Below are 12563 nucleotides of genomic sequence, written 5' to 3'. Positions count from 1 at the left end.
AACGTTTTTTTTTCAACAAATAACTTCTGTACTGTACTGTCAAATAATAATTTTAATCATCAATGTGAACAGAAGGCTTCAAATTGCGGAGATTAGCCCCGCCCACCGCGACCCGAGTAATTGGATTAAACGGAAGAAAATTTAAAATGATTATGAAAAAAATACAAAGTACATTCGGACAAATAGTTATGAGGTGCCGTGTAGGACATTATTCAGAATTAGCATTCATAAACACATGTGAAATCTCTCACACACACTAGTGAAATGCTTGTATACATACAACTGAAAATGTATTCATTCACATATACATGTGAAATGCTCTCACACACACTACTGAAAATGCTCTCACACACACTACTGAAAATGCTCTCACATACACATGTGAAATGCTCTCACACACACTACTGAAAATGCTCTCACACACACTACTGAAAATGCTCTCACACACACTACTGAAAATGCTCTCACATACACATGTGAAATGCTCTCACACACACTACTGAAAATGCTCTCACACACACTACTGAAAATGCTCTCACACACACATGTCAAATGCTCTCACACACACTACTGAAAATGCTCTCACATACACATGTGAAAATGCTCTCACACACACATGTCAAATGCTCTCACACACACTACTGAAAATCCTCTCACATACACATGTGAAAATGCTCTCACACACACTATCCAAAATGCTCTCACATACACATGTGAAAATGCTCTCACACACACTACTGAAAATGCTCTCACATACACATGTCAAATGCTCTCACACACACTACTGAAAATGCTCTCACATACACATGTGAAAATGCTCTCACATACACATGTGAAAATGCTCTCACACACACTATCCAAAATGCTCTCACATACGCATGTGAAAATTTCAATAGAAACGGAAGGCATTTCAGTAGAAACAACGTTTTTTTTTTTACTTTATTGTTAGAAACGAAGTTGGTCGACTGAAGGCATTTCAGTGGAAATGAACCTGTGTCCGAATTCCTGCCTTGATCCCTAACTACTAAAACCCTATATAGTGCAGAACTATATAGTTCTCTATATAGTTCTCTGAATTTAAAAGCAATTCAGACACCCGTGCTCAGTACTTTTTTCTTTTGGGTGTTGTTCATAACGCGCTTGACACGGAAACAAAGTGGCGCATTACCGCCACCACCTGGTCTGGAGGCGAACTACTCCTATTTAACGCGGAGAATGACACTTATTTGTCAGAGTAAAAACATAATAAATATGAACATTTTACAAAGACTATTTATGAATCTGCTGTGTTCTGATCATGGAAAACGTGACTGATTTATAAATAATTAAATTACAAACACTTTGGTGTTGATTTAATGTATTTGTTCATAAATAAACCCCCAAGTTATTTTTTCATGCCAATATTTATTTTGTTTTTGTGCCGCTGAACGATTAACGGGCTCTTGCAAGGAGGCATTTTTTTCTGTAGTTTTCTTACACCTTACTGAAAATGGCTTTGAAAATGAATCTGTCCGTGTTCCTGGCAATAATTCAACCGTTTTTCGTGAGATCAAACTGAAAACGAGCAGATATGCAGCATCACAGGACGGCAAGGACAAGCAGACATCTCAGAAGATTTCCTCTGGATGCCCTGACCAGACAGAATAACTTGTGAGTTAAACTTAAAGCTTTTTTTTTAGTTAAACCTAAACTTTAACTTAAACTTTGTTACTAATCATGCTCAAGGTTACACAGTCTGCTGGGTAAGAGTTTAACATTCTTTTTCAAGTGAGTTGTGTAGTCCAATTACATGAAACACTTGTGAGTTCAAAGTTTAGAATTTTTTATTCAGAGTCAAACCATATCACTTGTTTTAAACAAAAACAGAACAAAAACTTTCATTTTTAAAAGTTAAAATGAAAATCCAAAAACCCAGCCAAATAAAAACCACGAGATTTTCCAGAATTAATAAATACTTCATAATCTAAAATGTAAGACATCAAAATAAATAGAAACATTAAAAAAATGTGATTTAATTTCCTCAATGAAATAATTAATGTTGCATTTTCCAGGGTCTTCCACGTCTCTACTGCTTTACCAACACAAAGGTGTCTGTCCTGGCCCTTTATGCTGACGGTCAGTCCGACACAAGACTGGATTTTCGGTTGACCCGCAGGACCATCGAGCATCTGGGTCGATGGTCCTGAATCATCAGCTTCGGGTTCCTCACACTCTGGGGGGTCACAGGAGACTGACGTCCTGGTGTTTCTTTTCTGGCTGGCGTGTGGCACATCTTACAGTGTGGTAGCCAGAGTCTTTGACATGACACGGTCCACCGTGAGCGATGTTGTCCACAGGACGGCAGACCGCATCCTCCAGCTGATGAGCAGGGTCACCCAGCTTCCCAGTGGGAATGAACTACCATAAGTCGCCTCTGGATTTTAGCAGCTCGCTTGGTCTTTCTCCTTCCAAAGGGTCACAAGGAGCATTGATGGCTGCCACATAAGAATAAAGGCCCTAAAAGAAAATGCAGCTTGTTATTTTAACAGGAAGCTTTTTTATTCCATTAAAAAGCATGCTGTATGTGACTCTAATGCCAAATTTATAGATATTTTTGTTGGGAATCCAGGATCAATCCATGATTCACGGGTTCTACGTAAAAGCCCAATTTGTGTAAATCAAACAAACCCACCTGAAGGATCCTTTTGGGTGATGGTGGGTATCCCTGCATTGCACATCCCATCATGCTGCTGACACCCTACAGGGAACCCATGAGGAATGCCATTGAGGCAGTTACAACCAGAACCACTCCAGAACACGCTCTGTTGTGAAGAGAGCATTTGGCATGATAAAGATGAGGAGGAGAGCAATATTTCTGGGGGCACTGGAAGTAAAACCAACCTTTGCAATGAAAATCATTGCCTGCAGTTCAATTCTGCACATTCTGTGCATCAGCAAAGGCGACTGCTTAGCCACAGATGTTGAGCCACAGCAGGACAACACCAGGAACATGCAGGACGAGCAGAGTCACGTCCGTCTGCAAGGACAAATCTTTGCTTTCCTTTCAGCTCCAACTGTGACACACATGACTCTAGAAGACCAGGATTATTGTTAACATGTATAAAAATAAATATTAACATATAAAACGAAATTCTAAATATGTACATCTGATATTTATATGAAAATCCTTTTGAGATTGTTAAAAATAGCTCAGATTTAAATAATACATGTAAATTATTCATTTTTGTTCATACATTTATTAAACAAATTGGAAAAACAATGGCTGCATTACATTTTAGAACAATAATTTCAACTCAAGTAAACTTAACAGACTCTCCTGTCGCTGTTCCTCCCTTCTAGCCCTTTCCTCCTCTCTCTTCTGGCTCTTTGACATAAACCTTTAACCCAGTACGACAACGATTAACCGTTTATTAAAATGAAGTCAAATCTGATCATGTGTCTCTACCCATCTGGCACGAGCTAGCTTGAAAACAAACAGGCTATCTTTCTCCATCCGCAAATGGATCGGATTTTCCTCATCCTCGTCTGTCCCTACATATATGAACACATTTAAAACATGTGTTAATAACTTGTGACTACGGTTAGAAGTCACTGCTTTTTGATGTAATATCTAGCGTTTGTTTTTAGCCTTCGGCGCTAATTCGCGTTAGCGTTAGCTTTAGCATTACTGAAATTGATGAGCTTCAAAACAATCTAGGTTGTTGATTGAGGAATATAATATATTAAACACATCATCTTAAGTATTTACAAATATATTTTACAACAGATACTGGATATTTTTTAATATACTTACACGTTTCGGTGGTTTTCCTTGCGCAACCGGCTGCCATTTTCGAATGATTCAGACGAATGATTATCTCGCGATAATCAGCCAACTTCCGTTTCTACTGAAATGCCTTCCGTTTCTGTTGAAAATTTCAGTAGTGTATGTGAGAGCATTTTGGATAGTGTATGTGAGAGGATTTTCACATGTGTATGTGAGAGGATTTTCACATGTGTATGTGAGAGGATTTTCACATGTGTATGTGAGAGGATTTTCAGTAGTGTATGTGAGAGCATTTTGGATAGTGTATGTGAGAGCATTTTCAGTAGTGTATGTGAGAGCATTTTCACATGTGTATGTGAGAGGATTTTCACATGTGTATGTGAGAGCATTTCACATGTGTATGTGAGAGCATTTTCAGTAGTGTGTGTAAGAGCATTTTCAGTAGTGTGTGTAAGAGCATTTTCACATGTGTATGTGAGAGCATTTTCACATGTGTATGTGAGAGATTTCACATGTGTATGTGAGAGATTTCACATGTGTATGTGAGAGATTTCACATGTGTATGTGAGAGATTTCACATGTGTATGTGAGCGATTTTACATGTGTATGTGAATGAATACATTTTCAGTTGTATGTATACAAGCTTTTCACTAGTGTGTGTGAGAGATTTCATATGTGTTTGTGAATGCTAATTCTTAATTATGTCCTACACGGCACCTCATAAATAGTGACATAGTGATAGACAGTTGTTGTTGCTCTTTTTCTATGGGTTTTAGAGAAACTTGAAATTGCAAGATGATTTGCACGTACGTGTTGTAAAGCTGATTTACGTACGTGTACCTATTAAACTGCAGCGTTATTGACGCACAGGTAGAGAAGAAGCGGAGTGACTTTTTAGCCAATCAGAATGCAGAACACAATGCACGATGCAAATCCGTGAAGTAGCGAAACCGTGAAAAGTAAACCGCGTTATAGCGAGGGATCACTGTATACAGTGTTCTGACCATCAAACAGCACCTAAATAACTCACACTCACATATATGCATCAATGTACTTAAACATTCCGTTTTACTTCTAAAAAAAAACACAAAAATGTAACCCAAAAGAAACCCAAGAACAAATTTCATCTGGGCTTTTAAAATCAATTTGACCTTTTTTTTGTTTATTCAGTTTTGATAGCAGCAATCAACAGCAACAGCAAAAAACAACAACCAATAATAAAAAAAAAATAAAAATAAACAGAAATAAATGAATTAAATGAACAAAAAATAACAATAAAATGTTTTTTAAAATGGCCAAATTTCTCCCAGTGGATTCTGCAGGGTAAAAAAAGCTGTGGTGCTAAAATTAGAAGCACAGAAACATCCCAAGTTAATTAAAGGACAAACTTCTTCATTTTTCTAAGCAAATACTACTGTAAGAAGTGATATATTAATGTGGGACTTGGTCTACCGGGGCCTGAGGTTGATTCATTCAGTGGCTTTGTGAAAAATAGGATATCATTAAAAAATCTTTTTATGTCAAGACATCTTAAATCAATAAATCTTTCACCTTCCAAGAAGAATTTCAAAATAAGTTAAGGAGCACAACACGAGTGAGATGATGAAAACACAAATACCCCTCTGATGGATTTGGTCTATGAAACCTTAACTAGTGTCACAGAACACCTCTGAACTGCATCACAAGCACACGACCATGTGCATTCTCCATGACCTGCCAGCAAAATTCTAATCGCCCATGTGGCAACACATAAATACATCTAAATCAGGAAGTGTAGGGATGTCAAGACAAGGGTGATTCCAGCCTGAAAGGGCTATGAAAGATTGGTTTGACATGTCTAAGGCTGATGGATCACTTTCATCAGACTGTAAGGGAAATGTGAGAAAGCATTTTACAACTCCAGTCTACATGTAGGCTTGGTGTAAGCAGTGGTGGGTTTTTAATTGGACTTTTATTTCTTACACTTGGCTAGCAGAGACATTGCAGTCCAAAATATTCTAAAGCCTTATATTAAGCATTTTTAAAAGGACATTTAGCTCAGGATTCTCTAAAAAATGCTTGTTTGGAACACTGAATATGGCATTCTTCTGTGGTACTTCAAAGAGATGTTGATTACTCTACAGGAGTATGGCGTCAAGTCAAAACCATGAAGCACAGAGGAAGTGACTGAAAAGGAGTAGCAATTCTTAAACACAACAAATGTCCTTGATTCTTTTTGGGGGGGGGCAACATCTGATCATCTCACAGCAGGAACACTCAAATCTTCGGACATGTTTTAGGTGTTTGGTGCTAGAAAATCTGCATTGTGATCTCAAGAAATTTTTCTGAAAACAGCCAGCAATCAAATTAAATTTATTATAAATACATGCATATTTATGTGCATAAGACCGAGTGTTCCTAAAAATGTTGGATGCATTCCAGTGTTTCAAAGTCTTAGTCAATAAGCTTTTTGCATTTACCAAGACAAGAGTGGATCCCAGCGCAGGCAAAGAACTACAAACGATATTGAATTGATGTACATTTTCACACACTGCACGGCGGCTTTTTAAAAAAAAAAAGTATTGAAAAACCGACGACTGGATGATTTTTACACCAGGCAGTGGCCACCCGGGCACATTTGGAGGTCGCGCAATGGCAGTCCAATGGCAGCAAGGCAGCAGCGCGATGACTGACTGATAGGAGGGTCTCCAAGGTCCCCCCAAAAAAATCTGCTAATTTGCCAATCTCAAACTGCCACCCTCTATTGACCAGTGGTATCCGGACGTCAATCTGATGATCCCGGCATTCCAAATGGGAAGAAAGCATTGATGCTGCACAAATGTCATCAGTGTGTCTTGATGAATTGCGGTTGATGCTCAGGAGAATACGAAGAAGACAGAACTTTGTTATGTCAAACTGGGGCCCTGTGATGAACAGCTTCCTTCTGGTGCTATACCTGTAGTTGCACCACGTAGAATGCAAAAAAGGGCAGTTAGACTGTCCAATCACAGAAATCTAGTTGATATCCCTTGCAAGAAGGTTTTGACCAGTCCCAAGGAAACTAATCTCAAACTTGCTGCACTCAATGTCAGATCTTTATGCAACAAATCATTTTTAATCAATAATCTTATCTCTTCTTTTAATCTTGATTTTATGTTTTTAACTGAAACATGGCTTGACAAAAACACAGGAAACATAGTTCTAGTCGAATCAACTCCCCCCAACTACAAACATGAATCGGAAATACGAGAAAATAAAAAGGGTGGAGGTGTTTCTGCACTGTTTAGAGATAATATTGCAACCCGCAGACTATCATTTGGTGTGTTTTCATCATTTGAGTATGTGTCCTTTAAGATTGAGTTAAAACAAACTCCTCCCTTACTCTGCATAGTCATGTACAAACCTCCTCAGCACAGCCAAAGTTTCATTGATGATTTCACTGAAATGCTCTCAGTTGTGTGCAAAGACTTTGATGGTCTAGTCATTACAGGTGATTTTAATGTTCATGTTGACAATGTCAATGACAGAAATGCAAAAGAACTCAAAGGTGTCCTTGAAACCTTTGATCTAATTCAGCATGTGAGTTGCCCCACCCACAGCAGAGGGCACACTCTGGACCTGCTCATCACAAAGGGGGTTAATATTCACAATGTCAGTGTGGTTGATGTCGCCCTCTCTGATCATTTCTGTGTATTCTTTGACCTGTCTGTTGCTCCCAAACCACCGCCTGGCCCTGCAGTTGTCCAAAGGAGACAAATAAATGAGAGCACTAGTGCACAGTTTGTAGAAATGATAGACCTTGAAAACGCCTCTGGTGCCAATGTTGATGAAATGCTGAATTCTGTTACTTCTAGCATCTTGAATGTTCTGGATGCCATTGCCCCTATGAAGGTTAAATTGAGAAAACATAGACAGAAAGCTCCCTGGAGGAACGATGATCTGGTCAGGGCACAGAAACAACAGTGCCGCAGAGCTGAGCGAAAGTGGCGCAAGTCAAAACTCCAGGTTCATTATGAAATGCATAAGGGGGAGTTGTACGCTTACAACCAGATATTATGCAGAACAAGGGAAAGGTACTTCTCTGAAATCATTGGAAGTTGCAGCAGCAACTCTCGTGTCCTGTTCACAACAGTAAACAGATTAACTAACCCTCCAACCCAACTACCAATAGAACTGGTTTGCACACCTAAATGTAATGAGTTTGCTGTATTCTTTAATGACAAGGTTCAGGGCATTAAAAAAGCCATCAACTCCACAACACATATAACTATCGAACGGCCACCTACTCACTCTAAGCTGACTCACTTTATACCTGTCACTGACCAAACTGTCCAAGAGACCATCACCCGTCTGAGCTCGTCTACATGCTGCCTTGATGTGTTACCCACTAGATTTCTAAAGTCTGTCCTGAACAGTGTGTTGCCATCAATTACTCAAATAGTTAACATGTCTCTTCAATCTGGAATATTTCCAGAGGCCTTAAAAACTGCAGTCATTAAACCTCTCCTGAAGAAGAGCGGTCTTGATCCCACTGTACTGAATAATTACAGACCTATCTCTAATCTGCCATTTTTAGGAAAAGTCCTTGAAAAAGTTGTCTACCAACAGCTCACTGATTTTCTCTTATTAAACAATTCATTTGATGTTTTCCAGTCAGGTTTTAGACCCCATCATAGCACAGAAACTGCTCTTATCAAGGTAACCAACGACATCCGCCTGAACACTGATGATGGCAAAGTCTCTGTCTTAATCCTGCTAGACCTGAGCGCTGCCTTTGATACTGTTGATCATGGGATCCTTATGCACAGACTCCAAGACTGGGTTGGCATCTCTGGATCTGCCCTAAGTTGGCTCAAGTCTTATCTAGAATACAGGAAATATTTTGTTGAAATTGGGAGTTTTGTCTCAGACTACATGGCCTTGACTTGTGGTGTGCCCCAGGGATCGATCCTGGGACCCCTTCTGTTCAACCTCTACATGCTGCCACTAGGGCAGTTAATACGCAGTAATAACATATCTTATCACAACTATGCAGATGATACTCAGATCTATGTGTCACTGACAGCAGGTGAATATGGGCCGGTGGATTCACTCAGCCACTGCCTCCAACAGATCAGTGCGTGGATGCAGAACAACTTTCTCCAGCTAAACTCAAACAAGACCGAAGTTATTATTTTTGGCCCACAGAAACAAAGAGAAAGAGTCAGTAGCTACCTTCATTCTCTGTCTCTTAAACCCTCAAATCAAGTCAGAAATCTAGGGGTAATCATGGACTCTGACATGAACTTTAACAGCCATATCAAGTCAGTAACATCAGTGGCATTTTACCATCTGAAAAACATTGCCAAAATCAAAAACATAGTGTCAATGCCAGACCTGGAGATACTTATCCATGCATTTGTCTCCAGTAGGTTAGACTACTGTAACGGCCTGCTCACCGGCCTGTCCAAACGAGCTGTAAAACAGCTTCAGTACATCCAGAATGCTGCTGCTCGAGTCCTGACCAGAACCAGGAAGTATGATCACATTAGTCCTGTGCTCAGGTCTCTGCACTGGCTCCCTGTACCTCAAAGAATAGACTTCAAAGCAGCTCTGCTTGTGTACAAGTCTCTCCATGGCCGAGCACCAAAGTACATCTCTGACATGTTAGTGCCATATGAACCATCTCGTACTTTGAGGACCTCAGGGGCCGGCCTCCTGTTGATTCCCAGAGTCAAAACTAAACAAGGGGAATCAGCGTTTCAATATTCTGCAGCTAAAATCTGGAACAGCCTCCCTGAAGGCGTAAGACAGGCCTCTTCTGTGATCATGTTCAAATCTAGACTTAAAACATTTCTGTTTAGCCGTGTATATGACTGAAAGGTCCTATCTGGTCCTATCTACACTTTTCTTTCCTTTCCTTCCTTTATTTTTAAATCAATTTTCAAATTTTTTCTTTTCTTTTAAAGTAAATTTTACGTTGATTATTTCTATGATGTATTGTGATTTTAATGCATTTTTCTGTTTTGTGAAGCACCTTGAATTACTTTGTGTACGAATTGTGCTATACAAATAAACTTGCCTTGCCTTGCCTTGCCTTTTTACACCACTCATTGAAGGAGAGCAACATGCACAAGGAGGGCGAAGAAGAAGAAGTTGTAGGTTGAGGTTGTGGGCACGGACAGTATAGAGACAGTTCAAATACCCCATGGCTACAGAGCGGCTAGCATCCAGTGGCACTTGATATGGACAGCAGGAGTACGTACAAATTCACACATCGTCCAACCAGAGCTGCTGCCGCTGACGATAAAGCTGTTACCGCCCTGTGTCCGCCCAATTTCATAATGACGTCATCCCTCACTGACTGATTGCCGCCTGACTGCGACCATCTACATTCATGACCAACAATTTTCCAAAAATATCGGGCGACGGCAGCTAATCTTGAAGATTCTGTCAATGCCTCCCCATGGCGCAGTGGCAGCTATATATGTGATCATAGCATTAGAATTTTAAATTTAGCATTAAAAAAACATAGATGCAGAACCTGCTCAATCCACACATAGATTAAGAATTTAAAGAGACATCATTCTTATCTCCCAATTGATCATACAGACCCAGCACAATTTAAATTGACAAGAAAAATTAAGATTGGTGACAAAAATATTAAATTGACATGGTTGAAAAAAGAGAACACATTCACACATATATTTGGTTGTCTTTGACTTTAAACTGAGCACAGAAAGTGGCCTCAAAACGTCTTGTAGTTACAGCAGCTGCTCGTATAAAGGTGGTATTGCTGGAAGCAAGCTCTAACAAGGATGTCCCACTCCAATCATCTTTGAATCTGTTGTAAAAACATTCCCAGTGGTCTCTTATGCTGTTTTAGACAAAATAAATAAAAAACCTGTGTTGTTTTCTGAAGACCACAATTTTCATTGGAGTGGGCCTTTAAGATTTGTGCAGATTTTTTGGGTCTAAAGACTAAAATCTTTGAATTTTTGGATCTTCTTTTTATTCTTGAATGAATTCTGCTTCAAAAAAAATACTCTATATTTCCATATAATTATTTATAAAACACTGATGATTATGGCAGTCCCCATAAAGCTTGGTTTGTGGCAACAAACCACAACATTTCACCAAAACCCACATTACTTGATACTCAGATAAGATATTCTTCCAAAGGAATTCAACACCATCCATTCTCTCAAACCAAATATTATTCCAATAAGTATAATTAACATTCTGAAAGCGCATCCTCATATATTTTAAATGGCATGTTTTTCCCTTTTTTGGTTTTCTTGTTGTGGAGTCCAATTTAAAAAAAATTCATTTAAAAAAAGGAAAATGCTGTGAACACGATACCATGATAGAAGTTGGCAAGATAGAAAAAAAAGCCAGCCAGAAACAGCACTTAGCGTTCCTCAGAGATCTATAAATACTCTGAAAGCATTAAACCCTAAAAGCATTACAATCACTCTGTCCCCTGGGTGGAAAGCCGCCTGCTGTTTGTTCAGACGACTATAACAGCCTCTGAAAGCCTGAAGATAGAAGATCTTGGACGTGTCTGGAATTTCTCCATCAGTCCAAGAGCTGCCAATATTGGTAGATAATCTGTTATTCATTATCATATTTAATGTAAGGACTAAGATTAAAGCCTCAAAAAGCAGAGCCTGATGAAGCCACAACAGAAATTCAAGCCTATGTGTTGCACCAAAGTTATAGGGAACTCGAAGGAATCCTTATTTGGTGTTTTTCTAATTAAGAGATGGACCCTTTGGGTTTCCTATATATACATGTGGGTGGGAAGCCCCTTTGCTTGTATAATGGGCTCAGCAATACATTTTGTGCATTTTCCACATTTGAAATTTTGGTCTTTCATGAGACACACGTGATATACATCATTCATAAGGGTTTCTTGCGTTGATGTGCGCAGTGGTCCATTGAGGGTTTCGGCTGACGGGTTTTAACAAGAATTGAGTTTTTAGATGTTCAAAATTTTTGGTTAGTTGAAAATTTATCAACTAACTAACCAACTAACCACAGATAACCACAGTTTATCTGTGGTTAACGTGGATTATACACAAACATTAGGTAAAGTCTATACAATTTTGTGTGATTTGTTGCTTTCCATGACAGTTCCATATATGTCTGATCGACTTTTCACGCATGTACCACCGATGCATAACTTTTATATCGCGTATACGGCTCACATATCACATTCAAATGATGTAATTGACGCATGACTCACTAATGAATTACATGTAAACACCGCAATAATCACGCTTTGTTTAGGTTCTATGTTAATTTGCGTCTTCTTTGCGTTGTTTATTCGTACTTCTGTGGTTTTAACGTAGTTCAATTGTGATACATCTGTGAAAATTTCACGTACAGACCACAACTTTTCTCCCTTTTTTCACGTATATTCACATATGAACAATTTTTATCGTTGCAATATACTCTAAACATATGTAGTGGCTGTGTGACATCACCGTACCTGCACCAAACCTGCTGCAGTCTTTAGAGTTTTCTTCATTTTTCTGTAGCATTCATTTTGCTGCAGGCGGCAGATTGAGGACGAGAGCTGTGTTTGTGTTTGGAGGATGAAACCACTTCATCAACTGCCCCCTATGTTCTCCCTAATCCTTGAGGCATCCTTGACTTTCAGCTAACCTCTAGCATATCCAACATGTCACTTGCATAATTGCAGATTAAACTCTGAGAACTAAGCCTGGGCCTTAACGGGTTCTTTGTAAAATGATTGGCCGTAAACAGTTTAAGTCTGAACCGAAAGGCTGTAAATATCATCTGAACATCTGTGAGCTGTGAACATTTTCCTCAG

The 12563-nt window shown here is 39.1% G+C and overlaps 1 protein-coding gene and 1 long non-coding RNA gene across 2 annotated transcripts in view; both read right to left on the bottom strand.

The window, feature by feature from the left end:
* Positions 1-12563, bottom strand: part of gpr158b (G protein-coupled receptor 158b) — a 93690-nt gene that overhangs the window by 48287 nt on the left and 32840 nt on the right. The gene's annotated exons all lie outside the window — the stretch shown is intronic.
* On the bottom strand, positions 2264-3907 carry LOC144986759 (uncharacterized). The gene is made up of 4 exons (XR_013650614.1): positions 3794-3907; positions 2881-3070; positions 2672-2801; positions 2264-2496 (listed from the first exon to the last, which is right to left on the bottom strand). It is a non-coding gene; the product is annotated as an uncharacterized LOC144986759 (long non-coding RNA).

The sequence above is a fragment of the Oryzias latipes genome, chromosome 17, assembly GCF_053564925.1.
Source record: "Oryzias latipes strain Hd-rR chromosome 17, Olatipes_Hd-rR_3.1".
NCBI classification, from domain to species: Eukaryota; Metazoa; Chordata; class Actinopteri; order Beloniformes; family Adrianichthyidae; genus Oryzias; species Oryzias latipes.
This window is presented reverse-complemented; position numbering and strand designations above follow the sequence as displayed.